The 21,313-nt window shown below is 43.3% G+C and overlaps 2 long non-coding RNA genes across 2 annotated transcripts; both read left to right on the top strand.

Annotated features, from left to right (window-relative positions):
- The first annotated feature begins 2,333 nt into the window (after positions 1–2,333).
- LOC103273238 lies at positions 2,334–4,458 on the top strand. The gene is made up of 3 exons (XR_505174.1): positions 2,334–2,399; positions 3,123–3,766; positions 4,424–4,458. It is a non-coding gene; the product is annotated as an uncharacterized LOC103273238 (long non-coding RNA).
- A 73-nt stretch (positions 4,459–4,531) lies between these two features.
- Positions 4,532–12,174, top strand: LOC110596757. The gene is made up of 2 exons (XR_002482690.1): positions 4,532–4,568; positions 10,800–12,174. It is a non-coding gene; the product is annotated as an uncharacterized LOC110596757 (long non-coding RNA).
- The last annotated feature ends 9,139 nt before the right edge of the window (positions 12,175–21,313 follow it).

The following is a 21,313-nucleotide window of genomic DNA, read 5'->3' on the forward strand; positions in this document are numbered from 1 at the left end:
CCCTCTCCTCAGTACAAGCCAAATGAAACTCTTTTATTCTTGTTGTTGTTAGAGGGTGGCTAAAGAAAGGTTTCATCTTACCCTCCCCCCAGCTTTTACTCTTTACTTACATGATAAGAATGTATCTAAAGTTATTTAGCAACAAAAATTGAACTAGAGGCAGGATTTCTGATGTCCAAGCTTAGGACTTGGTTATGCAATACTTTCTTCCTTTAAAGTATCCATGTCAATCATCTGGAAATAAAAATAGGAGTGCTTGGGAACAGAAGTGTTGGATGTCGCCAATCCCCTTCCCTAGCTTCTTCCCCTGTGATTCCAGGCACAGCTGTAGGGACTGTTCTGTGGAAGCTCAGATTTAGGCTGCCTAGATCCCACCACGAGAGGAAACCTACAGGCTGTACGTTTCTTTCTCAGGTTAAGGAAGCACTCTGTTGTGTGCATAAATACAGTCCAGGAGGGCCAGGAATGAATAACCCTAGAAAACTGTCAATCAGTGCAGAATTGGAGTGGTGGATGAATGCTCTAACAGCAAGATGGATAACCCAGGGAGGCATTTTGCATGTTTCTCAGAGTTGCTTGGGGAATAAACAGTGGCCCTAGTCACGGGAACTTATGTTGATTTTCTCTTCTTTCTTTTCTCACTATCCATGACCCTGTTTGTGTTTCCTGAAACTACTTCCCAAATGAACTACCTGTACCCAAATCTTTGTCCCAACTCAAAAAAAGCCAAAAAAGTTATTAAATCAACATTTGCTAATTGACTGTGCTAGGCCTTGTGACAAAGGCCTACAGGTGGAAACTTCTTGTACTGGCCCTGAAACGCATAATGAGACCAACAAGTAAAGAACAATAACAACAGAATACCTTAGAATGACAGTATATTGTTGAGAATACTACACTAGTGGCAAGAACAAAATGACACATGAAGACAAGGAGGGGACAATGTCATCTACCGCATTCGTTGAGGTGGGACTTCCTAGAAGATGTATTGTTTGAGCCTGGATGGAGTATGCATTAAATATAGCTATAATGACTCTATTTTACGCCAATGTGAACCGCAAACCCAATTACTACCACTTTCTGCTCTAGATAAGTGCTGTAATCTGCCCTGTCATAGTATGCGGTATTTTGATTTTACGTAGTACATGGAGGTATAGTTGAACATTTCTAGTTAATTATGTGAGTTAATGAATACAGACCCATTAACAGAGTGGTAAGTCCTACAATACATTTAGAAACCTAGTCTGGGTGAGGACAGAAAGGAGAGGAGCTCAGTGAAGGAGAGGCTACCAGTCTGGAGACCTGTCAGAAGCTACTCCTGTCCACAGGAGAGGTAACAGCCTGAATGAGGGAGTGGCTACAGAAATGGAAGGAAGACACTAGATGGAACAGGTGCACTGAAACTGCTGTGAAAATTTTTCTGGTTGTAAGCAGTTGGAAGGTGAAACCTGTCCTACCAAGGACAGCGCTCTACAGGAGAACACGTGCACACAGACACACAATGCAGTAGGAGAGCTGAGTCAATCAGTTGATATAATTAGGACAATACTGTTATTTGCCTTCAGTTATCAGAGGATTTTATCGTGAAATAATCAGATATCTGCCATTCTTTTCCCACTTGACTCAGATGTTGAAGAAATGCTACACCTATACGTGACAGGCTTTCTATTCCAGGCTTTCTCGAGCGTTTCACGTTTATTGCCTCTTTTGTCCTCATAAACTCTCATTTGACAGACGAAGAAACTCCAAAAAAGGTCAAGAACTTACTGGACATTTACTGCTAATTCCCGAAGTAGCAAGGATTAAGCCCAGGCGCCCTGACTCTAGAGTTTCTATTCAACATGGCACCAGAATCATGGGTCAGGCACACAGGCTAAACGCAGGTCCCACTTCTGTTTGGGTCCTGAAGGGATCCCTCCTGTTGGGGTCAGAATGCCTGGTTCTGAGATCAGAGTCTCTCCTCGTATAACATGGAAGTAATAACGATGCCAGGGGTTTGGTGCAAAGAGAGAGTGAGCTAAGGAACGTGTAGTGACCTTGAAAATGTGCATGTGGATCCGTAGACTTGACTGACATAATCACCGACTACGAACATGCGATCCTATGGACTGCACTCTTCTGTCTAAGCTCTGGCGTGGCTGTAGCGAAACTCCACCTTCGAAGCCCCGCCCAACGCGGCGAAGGCAGGGCCAGCAGACCTGTGTGCGCATGCGCAGTCGGTGACCGCCGCCTCCCTCACCGGAGCCGGGCTTTATTTCGGTTTAGGAGTGGCAGTTGGTGAGATGTGCATGGCGCAGGCGCCGAGTCTCCCGGCTCTTCCTTCGTGGCTCTTCCTGTGTTGCAACGCGGCTCTTCCTGTGTCCAGAGCGGCCGTGTGGTCTCCCTGACCTTGTGCAGAGGTGCTCGCCGTGGGCCCCGTCGTCGGCCTTGGGAACGACAGCAGCGCAGCCGGGAGGGGGGGAAGATGGCGCCCCTCGGAGACCCCAGTCCCCAACGTCCTCTCGCGGCGACCTGAGAGCTTGGCCGGGTCGGCTGCCTTCCTCCGAGCGCGGACTTGCTCCTCGGCGCCGCTTCCAGGGTACCCCATTGCTCAGCCGCGGGGCGGGCAGGCTGCGCGGATCCGTCGGAGCCCGAGGCGTCTCAAGCTCCCGGATCTCCCGCCGGCGCCGGGTCCCAGGTCGGGGATTCGGCTTTTCCTAGCGGGGTCGTCTCGGAGCCGAACGCACTGCCTCGGGAAGCGCCGGAACGGGCCGGCCTGGGAACGAGGTCACCAGACTCCCGGGGCGTTGGCAGGAAGAGGCGCGGGCTCCTGGGTCCTTTCCTCCGCGCTGCCAGGCAGGTCTGCGTCCCTGCGCCGGGATCTGGCGAGCTGCGCGCTTCTTGGCGGGGGACGTCCTGTCCAGGAGCTCCTCCACCTGCTGGCGAGTATGGAGGCTCCTCTGCCCTGCCTTGCCCTGGAGGTCAGGACTCCAATCTAAGGAAACTACAGGCTCCCTGTGCTTGTAATTCGCTTTTTTTTTTCTTTAAGGGGAGGTGAAAGTGCAAAAAGGGTGAGATGTCCCCAGGTTGGAAGACTGGAATGCATTGGCATGCCAGGAGGTAACACCTGTTTCTTTTTAAAGTTAGAAAAAGAAGACGACGGTCACCTTTCACCATGTTACTCTTGAACCAGGAATAGAAAGGAAAGTTTCTGCTTACTGAGAGATAACTTCGCAACCAATTCGAACCGTGGGACTCTAAGAATGGTCAGTTTCCCACTGTTTCATTTGCTGTTGTTGGAAACAAGAAGGCCAAGACACACTGACCCTCTTTTAGACTGTGGAGGCCAGTCTGCTACTGAGAGTAGTTGCGCTCTGGGTGACTTTTCGGGTTCTTGGAGTCTTGTCACTCCAACCAATTTCTTTTCTCTTCCTTGACTTCTCCCACAAAACCACGTATCCTGGAGCATCTAGGACATTTGCTGATGGCTCAGGATTAGAGCCATGTGGGAGACTACACTTCGAAAAGACTGAAGTTGACAGACAAGAATAATAAAATTTGGAGAGTCTGTCAACATATCTGTCCTCTGATCCATTTTCACAGTCCTTTTTCTTATTTTTAAACTGCAACTAGGGAAATACGACCATAGTGTCCCATTAATTATTCTGTACTGATCTAGTGTCTTAGCCTCTGAGTTCAAGTCTATTTCTGCATTAATTTTCCTGAAGAACACTTTGGACAGCTGCTTCTCTGGTTCAGTTTTTTAATGAGTTTCTGTTGCTGAAAGGTACAAGTTTCTATTAAACTTTGGATTGAGGTTTCTTTATCTTAGCATGAACCTTCTATCCCATATAAAGTGTCTTTCTCGGTTGAAGAGAAGCTAGGTTCTTCCAAGTTTCAGTATAATCTTGTCTGCCTGCTCACCTGTATACAGGAATTTTTGCTTGGTATATGTTTATTTCATACATAGAATTTGAGCTACTGTCATTTATCAGGCATGGTATTCGGTGTGGGCAACAGTGGTCAGGTACACAGTCTGTCTCTGTCCTCTTGGAGATTTTAACCTGATGAGAAAAATAGACATCAACTCAGCACCTAATTGTTTTTAAATGGTGATTAGTATTATGAGTGAAATATATAGGATGTTGTTTGAACTATTCATGGAGAAAACAGATCTTTGATGGAAGGCAATGAGAAGAGCTAGGGATGGTTTCACTGAAGAAATGACACTGAGCTGAGAGTAGCCACATGAGAAAGATCGAATGAGAAAAAGTGACAGGAGAAGAGCATTCAAACCAAGAGAACTGCTTCTGCAGAGACCTTTAATAATTATCCTATCTTATCTTTTTAGAAAGTAAATTAATTCAAATGTAAGTGCTTAACCGTTTGTGTGTGTGTGTGTGTGTGTGTGTGTGTGTGCGCGTGTGTGGTGTGTGTGTGTCAGGATCTCATTCTTACCCAGGCTGGAGTGCAGTGGCATGAATTCAGTGATCATCGCTCACCACAGCCTTGACCTTCTGGACCCAGGCTACCCTTCCATCTCAGCATCCTGAGTAACTCAGACTACCAGCATGCACCACCATGGCGAGGTATTTTTTTGACGTTTTTATAGAGATGAGAATTTGCTATGTTTCCCAGGTTGTTCTCAAACATCTGGATTCAAGCATCCACCCAACTGTGCTTCCCAAAGTGCTGTGTACAAGTATGAGGCACCGTGCCTAGCCCTTTTCTTTTTTTAAATCTCTCTGATATGTGTAGCACTATCTGTCACAAATGCTAGGTACTATACTTAATATATGTTTGATTGAGCTTTATTGGGAGTTTGGGCAGCCTCTCTAGCTCTCTCAAATGCACCACTGTCAATGTGCAGAACTATTCCAACACCACAAAGAAACCCTCTTGCTGTCTGTTAATACTCACACCTAACCCCTCCCCTATATCTGTACCCCTGTCAACAACTATTCTGTTTTTCATCTCTATAATTTTGTCATTTTCTATCATATTTCCTAATGGAATTACAGAGTGTGTGATTTTTGAAATTGATTTTTGTTACTCAACATGATGCTTTTGTGATTTCTTCCCAGTTGTTACATTTACCAATAGTTCCTCTTTATAGCTAAATAGTATTTCATGATATGGAAGTACCTCAGTTTGTTTACCTATTCACCTATTGGGCATTTTGGTTGTTGCCAGGTTTTGGCTCCTATAACCTGTATGAACAATCATGCACAGGTTTTTGTGGATGTTGCATTTCCTATCTCGCAGCTAAAAGCCCAAGAGTAGATTTGCTGGGTCACATGTAATGCACACCTAGTTTTATAATAAATGGATAACCTTTTCCAAGTGGTTGTGCCATTTTAGATGCCTACCAAAAGTTTAGGAGATATCTAGTTTCTCTGATTCCTCACCAGTATGAGATGTTAGCCTAAAGTCTGTTCTAAGTGTGTGTGCTCTCTCATCATGGTCTTAATCTACATTTCCCTATGGTTACTATATTGAAAATCTTTCCATGGCTTGTTTGCCTTCCAGATATTCTCTTTGGTGATATATGTGTTCATTTTCTTTTACTCACTTTCTAACTGGACTGTTTACTTCTTGACTATCATGTTTGTAAGCTCTTTATATGTTTTGGATATGAGTCCTTTGTCAGATGTCTGCAAACATTTTCTCTCAACCCGTAACTTGGCTTTTCACTATCTTAAGCGTAGGTTAAAAAATGAACCTTGATCTTGATCTCATATCTTATCCAAAAAGTAACTCAAAATGGATCATAGATTTTATTGGAAAACATAAAATACAACTTTTAGCATCAAACAGGAGGTAATCTGCGGGAAGTTTGGCTTGTTGAAGAATTCTTAGATATAACGCAAATAGCATGACCTATTAAAAGACCATTTATTGATCTTTTTAAAAATGAAAATGTTTGCACTGTAAAGGACCCTGTTAAGTGGATGGTTGCACTTTACTTCGGTCACTTTGCAATGGTTTAGGAAAAGCAAGATATGACATTGTCTTTGAATTACTTCATAGGCTAATATAGACAGCTGGGGGCTTTACTGATTTTAATTGCCTTCTTCACAATCGTTTCCTAGTGGCATGATGTCTTTCTTGACAAGCAACTGTTAGAACTGTAGAGGATATATTCAATATGGATCTGCTTTGATTTTGTTCTATTCTCTCTGGTTAGAAGCATTTTCCTGGCCTTGCCTATAGATCCTTAATGATATGCTACTTACTGATCTTACATGGAAATATGACAAAAATTAGAAAACAAATTTTCTTTGCAGTGGAACTCACTGTCCTATAAACATAATTTTGACCTCCCTTGACTTTTACTAATAAATGAAAAATGAAATCTGCACAGCAGTTTTTTTGTTTTATTTTTGAGTTGGACTCTCACTCTGTCACCCAGGCTAGCATGCAGTGGCACACTCAGGGCCACTGCAGCCTTGACTTGCTGGCTTCAGGTGATCCTTCTGCCTTGGCCCTCTATGAAGCTGGAATTACAGGTGTACACCACCATGCCCGGCTAATGTTTTGAATTATTGTAGAGACGAGTTCTCGCCATGTTGCCCAGAATGGTCTTGAACCCCTGGGCTCAGGCAGTCCTCTTGTTTTTGCCTCCCAAAGTGCTGGGATTATAGGAGTGAGCCACTATGCCCAGCAATTTTAAAGTGTGCCGTTAGTTTATAAAGCCCTGGAAAGCACATGGTATGTCAGTAGTTGGTACTAAAAGGAATTCATCCATGTGATCTTTCTAATCTGCGGAGACAATGTGAAAAATTAGAGGTGTTCCTTGTATGTTTTAGACATCTCTCTGTGTCATTAAGGAAAGATTGACATCGAAATTCGGGCAATGAGTGCTCCGAGTTCTTTTTATTTTATTTTATTTTTTATTTTTGAGTCAGGGTCCCACTCTGTCACCAAGGCTAAAGGTCAAGGGCACCATCCTGGCTCACCGCAGTCTCAACCTGCTAGGCTCAGGCGATCCTTCTACCTCAGCCTCTCAAGTAGCAGGGACTACAGATACGTGCCACTACTCTTGGGTAGGATTTTTTTTTTTTTGGCGGTTGTTTAGAAATCAGGACTTGCCAAGTTACTCAAGCAGGTCTCAAACTCTTGGGCTCAAGCAGCCTTTATGCTTTGGCCTCCCAAAGGACTAGGGTTATAGGTATGAGCCACTGTGCCTACCCAGAAAGGTTTTTAAACTCTATCAAAAGACAGGGAAAACATTTGTGTAGGGTCTGTACATTTTGTCAGATACAGAGTTTTCCTGTCACCTCCTCTTCTCATAAAGTTTATAATACTTGTCATCAGCAGCCAAAAATGTCAGTGATTGTGGCTTGTATGTTTTTCATCTCTGATCTGGACATTGTTATTGCAGTGCCGTGTGTCATGTTGATGTCTGGATAAAGACACAGTATTATTTGACCCAGCAGAGTTTCTATTTCCCTCTGAAAATTGGAGAACAGCTGCCTTCACTGAATAGTGGTCCCTGGAACTGTGGTCCCTGGGACTGTTTAGATAGAAATGGAAGGTATTCCAAATAAGAAGACCTTCCTGTTTTACAGAAGCAGCTTTCCTCCTTGTCATTTTATTGAAGGAAAACCGTTTTGACATCATTCTGTAATACTGGAAGAATGAAAGACTTACATTCTTTATCATATTTATAAAATAATTATTGGAGGGGGGACTATTGAGACAGTATTGTGCTTTATGTTAAACATTAAAAGTGTGGTCCAGTGGGAAGAGTTTCCATTTGGAGGATCCATTAATATTTGGTGTGCTTTATCTCCCAGGAAGTGATCAGCAAATACATACTTCTTTTGCCTCAAGGGTGTCTTGAAGAATTGATTCCACATTCAAGACTCTTGAAAGATGAGTGATAGCATAAGACAACTAAAGAAACGGAGAGAGTCGTGAATCATCACAAGCAAGAGTGATTCCCTGGACTTTTTCCTTTTTGGCCAGTGGGTGATGTGATTCCTGAGATAGTGATAATTAGGGGAGCAACTGTTAGGGGAGTCAGCAGAAAAAATGAGTCTCTGGAGGAATATGCTGAGTTTGAAGTGCTTTCCAGACATCCATTTGGAGGTTTCCAACAGACAGCTGGATATAAAATTGGAGGGCCTGTATTTGGGGTCATGATGATTTTTGTGAAGCGTTAGCAGATGGATCACTGATTCTTAGCCTTTTAAGGATAAGAATCTCAGTATCCTCTTCCCAGAAGAATATGAATATGCCTAAAGAGTCCCATAATTTCAAGGGGTAGTGGATTCCTTGAAACCCCCAAGTCAGTCCCGAGTTAACTCATTGTCCCTATGTCAGTCAGAAAACATGCACAAAAAATTTAAGTCATCTTGAATGATTTAGGAATGGTGTAAAGATTGTAACAATGTTTTAAAACTCATGTGAGGTATTATGTGTGACACTTCTCTCTAAAGGATTATCTTCTTTTACCAAGTGTATACCAGTGATCTCCCACAAGGTCTAGTGTGAGCACAGGAAGGGATTTTTATGGCAGGCCTGATATGCACAGGTGGGTTGGCTTGAGATCCAAACACATAGGGATGTGTGCATGTTCCGAAGAAGCAGAGAACATTGCAGGAATGCTATACTGAGCCTTGAGTCTTCCTGTCCCAGGGAGGAAGGGACAGCTACTATATCCATGGAAACTAGAAGGCGCTCAGATGCATCACCCCAGCACTCTCCACCAAACACATTATTGATTTCTGAATGCGAGGGAATGGCAGCATGTGTCCAAAGTGAGGTAGGCAAGAATGTACCCTCTTCAACAAAGGATTGTGAGTCGAGGGCAGGAGGCCCATGGAAGCAGAATGGGACAGACATAGTCAGTACCATTGTTACAATTCATGGGAAACAGCCAGGGCAAGATAGAGGCTCCCCTCCTGCTATATGGGCTTTTGAGTGTATCACCTCCTGGGAGATACTTTGTCCCTCTCATTTAAGTTAAGTGGCTTAATTTCTTCATCTGCAAAAAAGGAGTGATAATATCTTTGAAAAAACATTAAATTAAACTAGGAATGCAGATCCTTTGAGAATGTTATGGTTGTTAGATTGTGATAAAGATTTGAAGTTAGGATATATGAAGTATACTATACAGGGGCTGGAAAATAGAGACCAGGTATGCTCCCTTCCAGGTGGACTGATGTGGACATTCACAGAACAGTCCTCTCAAGCCTCCATTTTCAAAAAGGTGCCTCCTCTTTCCACATGGTTGTAGGCAGGGCAATCACATGGGAATAATGAGATCTCACACCACAGGCAGACCTGACCGCCCTGGTATGAGCAGAGAGTCCTGGACTGATCATGAGTGAAGTCAGACGCTTTTGGCAGGCAGTCTGAGTTTTGGGGGGCTTATTTGTTTTTTTATTTTGCCATGTAGAACAGAGGAGGTGCAGAAGTTGGTCGTCAGAGTCAAAGGTAAAACTAAAGCAGATCTAGAGAATAGAACTGAGATACATAGGAGAGGAAGACTCCTGACCACATTCACATTTCAATTTGTACCCTTCATGCAAGTGATATGGCTTCCCTTTCCTCATGGGCAAAGAAGTAGTGATTATATCTTTTTTAAAAAATTGAAATTAATGAGCTACGCATATGCGTACTTAGAGAATGTTATGTTTAGATTCTGATGACGATTAGAATATAGGAAATATGAAGTGACCTCCACAGTGGCTGGAAAATAGTAAATCCAGTCACAACTTAGGTGTGAGCTATTGTGTGTAACCTCACAGATCCCCACAGTGTCTGGCATGCATTCAGCACTCACAGAATGTTTTTTGGGAGATAAATGCATGAAGTTACAGTTTGCCTCATCTCATGTCTAGTGATGAAAGCTCTTTTTTCCAGATTAATTCCACATTCTGCTGGTTCCTGCCTCATGCTCTGTGAGATGTTCTGTCTACCCTTATGATAAACTCCCTCTTCTGCCTCAGCTTGGGTGGCTTTTTGTTACCCACTGAAGCACATAGTGACATATGACTCATACAACATCCATCTCCAACTAGCTCCTCCTTTGCTTACCTCTTCTATGGAGACTGAAACTGATCCTTCCCTTTCCCCACCTTCCTTGCAGCTATAGTTGCCTGTGTGACACATATTTGACCAAAAATATGTATGAGCAAAAATCTTGGGAATGTTCCTTTTTATTAACTTCTTTCAACATATATGGTTGTATGCAGCAGTTATCACGCTGACAATAGTCCAAAGCAAAACACACTCCGGATTCCCAAAGGCATTGTTCCTAACCAAGTCCAGCAACTGACTCTTCTCTTGTTATAATAAAAATTGGCAGCCATTAGCCTATGGTGTGATCTTATGCCAAGAAATTCCAAATGGAATCATTGACAAAGAAGCGTTCTGGGTACCATAAGAGTAAAGCAGACTGCAAACTTGACCTGATGTGGCCACACCATTGCAGATTTGAGCGTGCGTGGGAGAAAGCAGAAAAGGAAGGCAGAAAGGCAGTGGGATAGATTTGTAGACTGAATGAAGTGTTTTGGGGAAAACAGAAAAGCACCTATAACAAGAAAAACAGGAACAGAAAGCAGGAACGTGACCTTGAAGAGGGTGTCAGTCCAGGAATCTGTTGGTGGCTTGGTTAGGAGGTGGGTGGTATCAGAACTATGACAAGAACCAGAGGGCCTAGAGGAAGAAGATACAAGTTTTTCAAAGACCTGAGACTGAGGAGGTAAAGCTGTGCTGGGACTGGAGAGGGAATTATTAGCAACAGGTGAAGAGTCACAGGAGCCAGGTTTAAGAGAAAGGGGCTAAATGACTATCTTCTTGTCCCACAGGTTTGTCTGACATTAAGAGATTGCTCATGTGTGGAAAAGGTACAAGTGAAGAAATTCTGAGAAAATGATGTGAAGGGCAGATGCCTTGTATTCCACCTGTCTGCCTGGGGTTGACCTCACCTATTGCCTATAGAGGGCCTCATGTAGACTTAAATGAGGCACTGAACTTCTCCAGCCTGTTTCACCATCTGTCAATGAAGATGGAGAGAAGGGGATGCCTCTGTGAAGGGCAGTAGGAAAGTTATGTGAGTTAATAAACATCAGAGAGGTGCTGGGCCTGCTGGCAGCCCCTAAGCAAGATGGTGCTTCTTCAGCCTAGGAGGAGGCAGCTGCAACCTCCTCAATTTGTACCCCTCAAGCAAATGATATGGCTTCCCTTTCTTCATGGGTAAAGAAGTAGTGATTGTATCTTTTGAAAATATTGAAAGTAATGAGCTATGGATGTGCCTACTTTGAGAATGTTATGGTTGTTAGATTCTGACAATGATTAGAAGATAGGAAATATGAAGTGAACTGCATAGGGGCTGGGAAATAGTAAATACCATCACAAGTTAAGTGTGAGCTATTATGTGTAAACCTTTACAGATCCCCACACATGGCATCTGGCATGCATTCAGCACTCACAGAATGTTTGTTGGGAGATAAATGCATTAATTTACAGTTTGCCTCATCTCTTGTTAGTGATGAAAGCTCTACCAATATAAGGAGAAATGGCTATATACTAAATAATGTTAAGTACTGTATAGGTGCTCATTTAACTCTTTCAGCAGCCTGTCTTACAGAAAACAAACTGTTAACTTATTGTTAACTTAAGGGAGGTTAACTTACTCACTGAAATTCACACAGCCGCTATGTGATAAATCATTGATTCAACCCCGGGCACTCTGATGTCTGGACTCACCAGTGTATTAGCCCCCAACAGCAGATGATATGAAACTAGTACAGATGGAAAAACGAATGTTGAGAGCAAATAAGCAGATTTTCAGCAAAAGAACTTACAGCCTTTGGTGTTGGATACCTGTTCTAGCATAGAGTTCTGTTTGACAACACTTTTAAATTCATGCCACAATGATACTTTAAGTTTGACCAGTTCTCCATGAACTTTGTTTCTCTGTTTTTCTTCCATTCAAAAAATGCCTTTTAAGGATTTCTTTGAGACACTTTATGGGCCAAGTAGAACTTCTTGCCTTCTGAAGGTTCATTGAAAAGTCAGCTCACAAAAGGCAGATAAATAGGAGAAAAAAGTATACAGATTTAATCAAGAAGTATACACAAGGGCCATCAGAAAGAAGATACAGGGAAATTGTTCATTGTTATTCTGAGAATCCATAAACTGTGCACAGCTGTGTAGAATAAAAATGCTTTGTTAGCTTCAGTTTCTCTTTGATGAGTGATTTCTGCTTCCTACAAAAAAAAAAACAAGAGCAATATTAATATTAATTCCCCACTATAGAAAATATTACGAAGAACCTGTATGGGCTTCTTGTCCATGGAAGTCCTTATGGAGACCAGAGAACATTTGTCCCACAGTCCTTATTTGGGAGAATGTGGGAGAATGGTAGCCCAAGCCAGTCTTTTCTAAATTGTAAGGTCTCTTGAGGACATGGGCTTGTCTTTTCTTTCTTTCTTTTTTTTTTTTTTAAGATGTGGGGTACAAGTCAGGGTTAGGTATACAAATGTTCATTATGCAGGTTTAGGGTTAAGGTTAGGGTTAGGGAACAGAGTCATGGAGTAAGCACATGACATTAGAAAATGTCACTGAGGAACTTGCTTGAGGCCAGGTTGCCACAAGCCTTCAATGCATAAACACAAGAAGGCAAAGCACGAGAAGACAAGCTATGCCTGCATTCCTCAAAACACCTGGCACTGTTGGTGCACAATAAATGTATTCTGAGGGATGAGTGATTAATGAATACATGAAGGAACGAGCAAACCATATTGATCTCCTGTCATTCTACGACCATTGGCTGAGCACTTCTCTGGGCTGGGTTCTGGAGTTTTCAGAATCAGACCCAGTCTTTGTCCTTCAGAACATAATGGTACAGTAGGAAAAGTAACAGTTCAGGTTCAAATGCTTTCAGAGGGTGCTCACTAGTGCGAGAAATTACATCTCTCTTTTCTCCTTGTTCACATAGGTCTGCAAAAATAATAATAATAATTCAGTTTCCCTTTCCAGACTACTCAAAATCATTTTCCACATCCAAGACGGCACCATCCTAGCTCTGACACCCAGCTCTGGCAAGCCAACTGAAATGTTGGTCCTGTAGAGTCATGTGCATCGAGGGTTTCCTGGGTAGTCCATGACCGAGTCTCTCTGACATTCCTCTTCATGCCCACCTGGAGCGGTCACTGCCTGTCAGCTTCCCTCTGGACTTCCAGCTCCCCTTGGGTCCACCGCAGTTTGGACTGAAGCTCAGCTATGAGTAATTCCTCCTTCTTCTGTTTTCCTGTGAGGTCCATGGAAAGACAGGGTGACTCATTTAGGTCAAAAAATAAAGGCAGTAGTTTCTTGCCACTTCAGTCAATCACCCGTGGTCTGAGACAAGGTTAGCCACTCAGTACATGGCCTTGGGCTAAGGACACAACCTCCTTGATCCTCTGTTCCACAAACATACTTCAAAATAATAGCCATTTATGATAAACCCACAGGCAACATATTGCTAAACAGACAGAAATTAGATGCGTTTTCCCTGAAAACTGAAACAAGACAAGGCTGCCCATTCTCACCACTCCGGTTCAACATAGTGTTGGAAGTCCTAGCTAGAGCAATCAGATGAGAAGGAAATCTGGGGTATCCAAATAGGAAAAGAAGAATTCAAGTTATCCCTCTTTGCTGACAACATGAGCCTATACCTCAAAAATCCAAGAGACTGTCAAAAACCTCCTTGCACTGATAAAGGACTTTGGCAAAGTCTCAAGTACAAAATGAATATGCAAAAGACAGTCACATTGTTATACACCAACAACAAACAGGCAGAGAACCAAATGAAAAGCACAATACTATTCAAAACACACACACACACACACACACACACACACACACACACACACACACACACACACACACACACTGAAATATTTGGCATCTTCCTAACCAGAAACATGAAAGATCTTTACAGTGAAAACAACCAAACAATACTCAATGAAGTCAAACATGACATAAACAAATGGAAATATATCTCATGCTCATGGATTGGAAGAATCAACATTGTTAAGATGTTCATCCTATCAAATGCAATGAAACACCCATTAAATTACCAACATCATTCTTCTCTGACCGGGAAACCACAATGCAGAAATTCATATAGAAGCATAAACCAAGGCATAGCCAAAACAATCCTTAGCAAAAAAAACAAAGTGGGAGGTATCTAACATCTCCAGACTTTAAGTTTTATTATAAGGCTACGATAATCGAAACAACCTGGCACTTGTACAAGAATAAGCATTTAGACCAATGGAACAGGATAGAGATTCCAGAAGCAAAACCTCAGTTCCTCAACCAACACATGGTTGACAAAGCCTGTCGTGGGGGTGAATGAATTCTCCAACTTATTTGTTCCTGAGTGAATGTGTTCTTAAAAGGGACCTGGCACCTCCCTTCTCTCTTTTTCTTTCTGGTCCCTTTTCCTGCCATGTGACCCACACACATCAGCTCCCCTTTGCTTTCATCCATGCGTGGAAGTTGCCTGAGTTCCACACCATATACCCATTGTTGATTTTTCCACCCACCAGAACTCTGAGTTAAATGAACATCTTTTCTTTATCAGTAAGCCAGCTTCAGTTATTCATTTTAGGGGAACAATACATGGACTGGGATGGTGTCTTTTGTATGCTAATAAGATGACTAGTGGCTGGGAGCACCCTCATCACTTCAGAGGGAGGCTGATCACCAGAAAGACCAAAGTATAATTAGAAAATTGGAATTTTCAGCCATACCATCCATTGTTTAGAGAAGAGAAATGGACTAGATATTTACTTAATAACCAATTATTTAATCAGCCATGCCAGCGTGGTACAGCCACTGTGAAATCCGAAGTATTGGAATTTAGAGAACTTCCATATTGATGAACACACTGAGGTGATAAGAATATGGCACACTCAGGAAGGGCATGGACACTCTGGGTTCTTTATGCCATACCTTTCCCTATGAGTCTCTTCCAGCTGACTATTAGGAGTTTCATTCTTTAAAGTGTCTTTCTGATTTCTAGGATCCTTTCAGACAATGTTTTTAACATAAGGTTGAAGTTGTGGAAACTCAGTTTATTGCCCATCATTCAGAAGTACAGGAGGCCTGTATTTTCAAGTTATAAGAAGCCCAGGCATATGAAGTGGGGCTAGACCAGTGGTATTGATCCCTCAACTAGTGGGATCTGACATTAACTCCATGTAGAAAGTTTCAGAATTGAAGTACATTGAAGGACAAACAATTGATGTTGGACAATTGTTGGTTTGAGGGGGAAAACACACATTTGGTATCGGAAGTGTGAGTAGAACTAGGACACCCACCCATTCACAAACTGTAAATTTTCTGAAAACATGGACCAGTATGACATGTTCCTACATTCTCAAAGCCGGACAAAGGGTCTGGCCACCTTGATAATTTATTAAAGGACAAATGTCTCCAATTCACACTTCAATGGAAACAAATTGAAATGTTCCAATGTTACTCTGGGTAATGACCTGGGACTTGGTTGAATCACAGAATCGCTACTCCAGAATGGACCTGTTTCCACCAATCTCTTGTTGCACATGAAGTGTACACAACACAAACACAACACACACTCCTCACACACATCTTCACACAACACTCATTACATATACACACAAACCATCTACACACACACACACACACACACACACACACACACACACACACTCACCCATCCACACACACAAATGTAGTCACTCCAGCCTTGAGTTGTGTCTCTAAAATCGACTGCTAATCAGTGAGAATGGCCACAGTGGCCTCACGATCTAGGGGAGGGCTGCCGGGGGCCTCGTGGCTCAAGCACACAGACTTCCCACTCTCCCTGCTTGGTGTATATTCCTCACCTGGTACTTCTCTGGATTAGCAGCTGCTGCAGAGGGTCAATCATCTTTCCACGCTGATGGCTCTCCACCTGCACCCTCTTGACCTTGTCACGCTGGTGGTCCATCTCTCTTGGCTACGCTGCTGCTGGTCCCAGCTAGCCTGTAACTGCCCCTCCAGCTGGGCAACCTTGATCCTCAGGCAATCCTGACAGTGCCTCAGGTACTCAATGATAAACTGTGCCAGGCGCAGCACCTTGAGCACTGCTGGGTCCACAGCTTGCCCTCACTGGTGGCATACCTCCTACTCCAGTTTGCAGAAAGTGATGCCAGTGATGTGTGCCTACAGAGTGGCCACATCCAGCTCCTGGGCAACATGGTCCATGTCCAGGGCACTAATGCTCCACCAGTTGATAGTCTCATGGCGAGGCTGGAACTGGAAGGAATAGACTCTGTAGGCCCAAATCAAGGGGACTTTGAAGCTCTCAGCTGTGGCAACTGGGGACTGCATTGCTGAGGAAGCCTTCTGCTGACCACCAGCGGAGGAAACCACCCAGTCCACAGCAGCAGCCAAGGAGCTAGAGCAGGCCTGGAAAATGAGAAGAGTCTGAGTTAGAGAAGTCATGTCTGGCAGCATGTACTGCATACTAAGCCGGCAAGAGTCTAAGGGGGCAAGGTGAGGTGTCTGCACAGCAACTGAGGTATGGAGGGTATGTGCTGACATGGCCAGACCTGTGGAAAAGAGCTGTGGGGCTTTGTATTCTCACAGATGTGGACTAGAGTTCTCTGCCTTGACAGGTCCCTGCACATCTCTAAGCCTCTTGTGCTTATAGGGGTCCTGGGGCCCACTTAGCAGTGTGTGGTAAGCATGCCAGTTGAAGCACTCAGCCTAATGGCTGGCACATAGCAGGTCTTCAGTGAACCTCCCACCCCTTACTCCACTCCAGGAGAGCCTGGACTAGGTCTTTGTCAGGTGGTGGCTGTCACAGTTAAGAGTGGGCATAGATTATGGTGTTTGAGCGGAAAGGTCAGAAAGATGATAGATTGGTAGATAGATATCAACATAGATACATACATACATACATACATACACACAGGCATACTTACATAGATAAGATGCAGTATTTGCACAGAGCCTATGCCCAATTGCCCATTCTTTAAATTCATATTTAGTTGACTTGTTATACCTAATACAATATAAATGCTATGTAAATAGTTGTTACACTTTATTGCTTAGGAAATAATGACAAGTAAAAATAGTCTTACATCTTCAGAAGAAGCCATCTGGTTTTTTCAATTTTTTAAATCTACATTTTGTTGAATCCAGTGATGCACAACCCACAAATATGGAGGGCAGATTATCTATCTATACATATATATGATTTGCATTTGTCATAGTTTGTTTATGATAAAAATGTAATCAATTATGATTCATATGTGGAATTCCAATTAATATGTTTCCAATATTATTCATTTAATATTATTCCAATATTATAGCCAATAAGCATTGGCTATTTCTGGAATGATAAACAAGAAGCTGTTAGCAATGGCTACCCCTGGGAGGTGGGAATGAAGCTAGATTAATTTGGTTTTTTTACTGGTAACCTCTCTATACTATTGAAAGTTTATCCCATCACCACCTTTTATGTTTATCATTTTTTAAAAGAAATAAACACCATTTCAGCGGTCAAGAAACTGAGAACCTAAAGCAATTAAAGGTACATATTACCCTAATGAATCAGGTTCTTTCTGGAAAGTCATGATCCAGACTTTTAAGTTCAACACAAAGTCAGAGAAGAAATGTCATGAACTGAATGAGGGAGGAAGGCCTTGAGGAAATCGCAGAACTGGGTTGGCCATAGGGGAAGGGTCTCCAGAAAAGGGCCCTGGTCTTTAATTCCCTATCTTAGTGTCCAAGACAAAACATGGGGGGGGGACAAAACAAAATTTGCTCATAAAAATTCTGTATTTATTCTCAGATGTTTTAACTTCAATTGCCTTTAAAGTACTCTTCATTTGATACAGTACACCTTTGAGACACTTTTTCCACTGCTCAAAACAGTTTTTAAACTCAGCATTTTTGATGCCATCTATTGCTTCTGCCATCTTTAGTTTCACATCCTCCACATCAGGAAATCATTTCTCTTCGAGGATTATTTCCATGCAGGGAAACAAACCACCAAAAAAGTTGCTTCAGGTAAGTTCCACTGAATGCGAGGGTGGGGATGGGGGTCATGCGGATTCAGTAAAAAAAAAAATTGAACATTCAGAGAGGCGTGTGCAGGTGTGCTGTCATGGCGAAGAACCTGCCACCTGTTTACAACAACTCAGGACATTTTGTCCACAAAAGATTGACACAGCCTTCTCAAAACTTTCAGATAAAAACTTTGGTTGTACTACAAAGCGACTCCCTGCCCAAAGATAATTCCCTTTATTGGGGAACCCCTGAAAATAATCCTCATACAATATGGCAGTGGTTGTCAAAGTGTGGTCCCTAGATCAGCAGCTTCAGGATCTCCTGGACGGTAGTTAGAAATACAGACAGATTGGTACAAATCCATTACAGTGGAGAGTGCTGGGTCAGGGAACATTAGGGCTGGTGGCATGCAGGGGAGTTCAGACTCTGTTTAAATGGGAAGCCATCACTGAGCTTCAACCAGAAGGGAATGGATTTTTTGTGCTCCTCCTTGACAAACTCCAGATTCATTAAGAATGTCATTCAGAAACCTGTATAAACTGCTTCCAAACCTACCTGTCCAGCTGCATGTCCCTCTGACCATATGACTTGCCTTCCACACTTCATACTTCTGGGCTGTATATTTTAAAACAGGTTGCATCAGCCAGGCTCAGTGGCTCAGCCTGCAATCCCGCGCCTTTGGGAGGCTGAGGTGAGTGGATTGCCTGAGCCCGCGGGTTTGAGACCCACCTGGGCAGGCGAGACCTCATCTCTACAATAAATCAAAATATTAGCCAGGCGTGGTAGCGCACGCCTGTAATTCTGGCTACTCGGAAGGCTGAGGCAGAAGGATCACTGGAGTCCAGCAGGTCGAGGCTGCAGTGGCCGGGAGTGGCCACTGCACTCCAGTCTGGGCGACAGAGTGATTCTCCAACTCAAAAACAAAACAAACAAACAAACAACGAAAACCAGTTTGCATCTTTATGTGCTTTAAATAGAATCACTCATCTCTTCCTCAGTACAACTGCATGAGGAGGTCCTGTTCTCATCTTAGCCATAGAGGAGAAAAGCAACTTGGGCAAGGTCTAGAACAAGATTTGCCTGGGTAGGCAGCCTGGCTATAATCTGAGCTCTCAGCCACTATTCTCTGCTGCCTGTTGGTGGAGATAGCCTTTTGCCACCTACTCCTGCTCCTTCTAAAGGTCAAGCCATGCTTCAAGCCCTGCTCATAAATGATGGCTACCATCAATCCATTCTAGGCTAAGTACCATGCCCCTCCCCTCAGTTCCTAGGCGGGGAAAAATCACATTGGCCTATTGTGCGGTTATTCATCTATCCCATCAAACAAGGATTTTTCAGCCCCTACTAAGAGCTGAAATACTTAGTAGTCCTACGTATTTGAGTCAAGACAAACAGAGACTCAAGTCAGAGGCTCTGTCATCATTAATGAAAACAGATAGCATTTCTGGAATGCTACTATGTTCCACCAGTGTGCCAAAGCTGTCCATGTATCCCATTAAATTCTCACTACAACCCACTATAGAGATGAAGAAAATGAGTGAACAAAGAATGGGAATGACTTTGCCACAATACCACAACTAGCAAGTGATTCTGTCTGGCTTCGGTGTTGGTCCTCCAGAGGCCACAAGCATACACAGCATATACACAACAGAATGGAAGGTGGCAGTGTAGGAGCTAGGCAAGGGTGCTGTGGGAGCACCAAGAAGTGGCCCATACCAGGGTTGTCTCCTTCTGCCCTTTCCCACAGCTTTGGACTTCACTAAGGCTGAGATCATGGCTGATTCATATCTGTTATATCTCAGTCCCTACCTTATTACCTGTAGCAAAAAGGTCAACATCTCAGAATTCTGCATCAAAATTCCAGTTTTGGGGGGTTTTGAAGTAATGAGGCTATGGACAATCAAGTTTGGGATGAAGACGAGAAACAGAGTTAGTAGTCCTTCATTCTGACTCATAAGGAGGGCAGTGCCATTCAGACTCAGGAAAGTGCTTGATGTGGTGACATGTGCATCCATCCAGCCTGGGAGATTGTTCTGATTTATCTCATGATAAATCAGAATAAGAAATGTAGAAACTGAGGCTCACGGAGAGTGAGAGACTCGTCCCAAGTCACTCAGTTATAAAGCAATGAGGCCAAGGTTCAAATAAAGTCTAACCCTGAAGTTTTTAACTATGCCAAACAACCTCCCACTACTGATGATGATGATGATGATGATGACGAAGACATCCACATTATTTCCCATTATGAATGTTGCAATACCTGAGATTCCTTGACCTAAGTACCAAGGTTGATAGAGTTGGCAGCAAATCATAACAGGACAGTGCTGGAGATTCTAAATTCTCCTGCGTCTTAGTAGGGCTTAGATACACTCCACTTGCTTCATGGCATGCAGCCTGGTTTGGAATGGCAGAAAAAAAGAATATGAGAGTGTTGCAGGTTATCTGGAAACCACACACTCACAGGAAAAAAGATGCTGCTTTCTCCAGTCTGAATTGCCTACAGCCTGCTTTTTCCCACATCTGGGAAAGAAGCACAAGGTAGAAGTGCCTCACTCTCATGAGGAAATCTGAAGCAGTGTTCAACACCGCAAGATGTTTTGATGGGGTCTTAGTAAACTTCTCAATTCTAGACAAAGACCAGGAATCAGTGAAAGAATGATACTTTTGTGAGCATTCTACACTTGTTCATGGTTGAAGAGTTGATTTCTGCTAGGGGTAATCCCACACCCTATAAAGAAAATCCATCTACTACCACCTTTGATTTGCACATCCTCAGTGATAGGGAGTTCACTACCTCACAAGGAGGGCATTCGAATAATTCCTGGAGACTTGATGATTCTTCTGAAAGCTGCCCAAAGATAACCTGTCAAAAATAACTCCCACAAAATGGGACAAAGGCCTAACATTTTAATATTACTTGACAGCTAGCCAACACCACCCTCACTCCAGGAAAAATGGGAGAGGTGTTAGGGATTGAGACTAAGGACAATCTCACCCCCTTTGTCTGCAGATGAGGGGACTAGAGGCCAGTCAGAACACCCTACACTCACCAGGCCTTTCTTCAATTTCCTGGTGGAAATTGAGATACTTGGAGACCAGGCAGGGGCAGCCTAGGTGTGGGTCCCTAAGGAATACCCTGGCAAGTAGTTCCTGCCCAGCCCCAGGGCCATTCTAAGACCCCCTACTCTGCCCTTTCCTCCTGGACCTGTGTCCTGTCCTAAGCAAGTCCTGTGTGGATTCTTCCCCCCAGCCAACTTATCATGGACGTCCCGGCTGCCTCCTGCACAGC

This window comes from Carlito syrichta, unplaced genomic scaffold, assembly GCF_000164805.1.
Source record: "Carlito syrichta isolate Samal-C Ts95f unplaced genomic scaffold, Tarsius_syrichta-2.0.1 Scaffold313902, whole genome shotgun sequence".
In the NCBI taxonomy this organism is placed as follows: domain Eukaryota; kingdom Metazoa; phylum Chordata; class Mammalia; order Primates; family Tarsiidae; genus Carlito; species Carlito syrichta.